Source organism: Elephantulus edwardii, unplaced genomic scaffold (genome assembly GCF_000299155.1).
Source record: "Elephantulus edwardii isolate Elephantulus edwardi_28Jun2011 unplaced genomic scaffold, EleEdw1.0 scaffold00091, whole genome shotgun sequence".
Classification (NCBI taxonomy): Eukaryota; Metazoa; Chordata; class Mammalia; order Macroscelidea; family Macroscelididae; genus Elephantulus; species Elephantulus edwardii.
The window spans coordinates 4,941,702-4,945,512 of NW_006399841.1; the positions used below are offsets into that span (position 1 = coordinate 4,941,702).

Here is a 3,811-nt window from a genome sequence, read left to right on the forward strand (position 1 = left end):
GGATTCAAACCATCTTTTTCAAACTGCCTTTTGGTTGGTGGCACAGCCTCCCATGGACAACCCCATCCACACTCTCTGCAGGACGGACTCGAGCTGCTCAAGTGGGTTTGCAAGGCTGTAGCTCTTTATAGGAGTAGGACAGCCTCACCTTGCTGCTACGGGGCAGTTGGTGGGCTTGAACCGCTGATCTTTTGGTTGCAAATACCTTAACCCCTAGAGCTCCTGTTTGTCGTTGCTGTTGCTGACTGTCTTCAAGTCATGATTGACTTATAGGACCATCTGAACAAAAGCCCCAAAGCCCCTCTACAACTATTGACATTCATCAAAGTTCATAGAGTTTCCAAAGGCCTGTTATTTAGGAAGTGGGCGCCACTCCTGCTTCCAAACCTGTCATAGCATGTTATTGTTGTTATGTGCCACTGAGTCGCCTGTGATGTATAGTGACCTTAGGTACAGCAGCTCTGAGCCCTGTAGCAACAATAAAACCACACACTCACTCCTCACTTATTAGCATATAATCCAACAGTTTGCATTAATGGATATAGTGGAAAATCTACCTTACTGCTGTTTAATCTGCAACGATGCTCATCTGGCAGTGAGGAACGGCAAGGGGTGAGGAGGTGGGAACACCGGCTGTGATGGTCGAGGTTATGTGTCGGCTTCGCTGGCCTATGATGCTCTGTGGTTGACAGTTATGTAATGGCATGGTTTGGTATAACGGTAAAGTCACACTCTATTTTGTGATCTGATGTAATCATCCTCCATTTTTGCATAATTCCAGTCCTCCCACAATGACCTGAGCTTTGGAACCTAATCAGATCAGTAAGCGAGGAGCTGATGGTTTGAATCTACCCAAGTGTTCTGTGGGATAAAGATCGAGTGATTTGTTGCCATAAATATTACAGCCCAGGAAACCTTCTGCGCCATTTCTACTCTGTCACATGAGCTCATTACGAACTCATTACAAGAATCAACTCAACTGTATCCAATAAAAACAATCATTTCTTGAGTGCACTGCCAGGCACTGTGCTAAAAAGCAAAAAGTAAGACATATTGTCTCAATCCTACCCCTGAAGAAAGCTTGAGAAGGTTAAGTAGTATGTACGAAGACGTGCAACTGGGAGTGGCACAGCTGGATCTCAAACTCATGTCCTTGTGAGTCCAAGTTTGTAAACTGAATGGCGGTGGAAGGGGAAGGAGTCTGTCTCAATGATTGCTATTGATCTCAGCTTGCATTCCAAGTATTCCCCCTGGAAGGGCCAGCAAGGGTGTCACCCTCTCCAAGAGACTGGAATTCTACAAGTCTTTGAACAACCTCTTAGCTGACAGTTAAGGAGGTCTTGGAGGTAGGCTGGAAGTCAAATATTTTATACTGATTTTTCCTGATAAACCACAACCACGAGGACATGCTAGTTGCTGATTTACTGCCCCTCCACTGCAAATCCCAAATTCACACTTCAGTTCTTATTCTGTAGCAACAGATTAGACTCTATCCATTTCTCCTCTGCAGTAAACACCATGTTAAGCTCGCCGGGAAAGAAACATAGTGGCCATCCCCAAAGGAGGATTCTATTCCTGGTCCTGGCTGCACCACTCTGCCTTTGCTTGCTCCGGGGGCACAGTCTGTGACTGGTGCATGTGTATGGGGACCTTCAGTGACACTCCATCCCAGCTGCATGCCCAGAGTCCCTCAGCAACCTTGCCATTTCAGCCCAAGACCAATTGCTGTGATCTTCCAGAGAGAGAGAAAAAGAGAGATGGAGGGATGGATATGGATATGGATATGGATATGGATATGGATATGGATATGGATATGGATATGGATATGGATATATAGAGAGGGATTGATTTTTATACAAAATCCATATACATGAGCATCATTCACATACATTGTTTCACGCATCACAATGAGATCTTATGTCCACAATGACACTTCATACCTCTCAGCCTGTTAACCCCCAGCCTCAGCTCACCTACGCACCACTGGCTAGCTCCTGCTTGTCCCTCACCCCAGCAGCCCTGTGAACTTCCCCACCATCCAGGGTGCTACAGCCAAACCTCCACTGAGATATGAACACTCGACCTTCTCTGGTTACCGTTTAGACTTTGTCCATCTTTACACTTAACTGTCTTAGCATTGTTGCTGTCAGAGGACATCGAGGAGAGAATGACTCATAACAACCCTATGAACAACAAACTCAAACCTTGTCCAATCCCGTGCCATCCTCATCGTCTCTATCACACTGGAGCCCATTGCTGCAGTGACTGACAATGCATCTCATTGGGGCGCCTCTCTTCCACTGAACCTCCACCTGTCCAAGAATGATATCCCCTTTCCAAGGGATAACCTCTCCTATCAGCAAGTCCAAAGTATAAGAGATGGCGCTCCATTATCTTTGCATCCAAGGAGGATTCTGGGTGCACTTTTCCCAAGACATGTCTGTCTGATCTTTTGGCAGTCCATAGGATATTCAGTACTCTTCTCCAACAATACAACTCAAAGGCATCAGGTCTTCTTCTGCCATCATAGAGTCTAGTATTATTGACATTTAAGAGCCTTTCTGTTGGCATTACTAAATGCAGTGATTCAAATGCAGATTAGCTCTGAGGGGAAAGTCACTTGATGCCCTACTGGAGGATTACCTATGTCTGGTCATTGGTAGGATTTTACTGCTGTTCTGTCCACAACAGCTAAGAAGCCCTGCCTTACTTTTATGGATATCCCTCAGACATGGAGATCTACGCCATCTGAAGTTATCTGATGATAATGAACTCAAGGGTGCACAATTAAACCAACTCAACTAGGATTGTGAAATAAATTGCAGTGAGGATCTGATTGGATCAGGGAAGGTTCCTTCTCTTATCCAGAGGGTCTCTATGAGTCGCAGACCATTTGAAAGTGAAAGAAACTCGCTATGAAGAAGGTGCCAAAAGCGAAGAAGGAAGGCCCTGCTGCTCCCAAAACTGAAGCAAAGGCATTAAAGGCCAAGAAGGCATCCTGAAGGGCATCTACAGCAAAGAAGAAAAAAAAGAAGAAGATCCGCACGTCACCCACCTTCCGGCGGCCTAAGACACTGAGACTCCGAAGGCAGCCCAAATACCCCCGAAGAGCGCCCCCAGGAGAAACAAGCTTGACCACTATGCCTCATCAAGTTTCCCCTGACCACTGAGTCAGCCACGAAGAAGATAGAAGATAACAACACACTTGTGTTCATTGTGGATGTCAAGGCCAAACACCAAATTAAACCAGCTGTAAAGAAGCTCTATGACTTTGATGTGGCAAAACCAACACTTTGATCAGGCCTGATGGAGAGAAGACAACTTGCTCCTGACAATGATGCTTTGGATATTGCCAACAAAATTGGGATCATCTAAACTGAGTCCAGCTGGCTAATTCTAAATACAAATTTTTCTCCCCATAAAAAATAATAAGGGAAATCAATTTAAAACAACATCCCAAGACCACCACTTCCTGGGTGACCTAGAAAATGGGCCAATGTGAACAGAAGCTCAGGAAATCCTATTAGCACTGTAAAGTAATCCACACAATGTCTCACTTTCCAAGTAACAGGGTTCTCCACCCCTAAGTGTATATGTTACACCTGGTCACGTTAGAACACCTACCCCAATCCTCCTCATTTTCTACCTCTTGATGTCACCATCTCGTAATGAAAGCGTCTGAACTTCCACCAGGAGAATTAGCAAAAAGTGTTTGATGTTTGCCTCCAATAATCTTATTCTTTTAAGATAAACATTTGCTTGTTCATCACATATTTCCCAGGAATTAGGTCACATGAGTTCTAAATGCATC

The 3,811-nt window shown here is 44.9% G+C and overlaps 1 pseudogene; it reads left to right on the top strand.

Moving 5' to 3' along the window:
• Positions 1-2,915: 2,915 nt before the first annotated feature.
• Positions 2,916-3,375, top strand: LOC102857289 (annotated as a pseudogene).
• Positions 3,376-3,811: the final 436 nt, after the last annotated feature.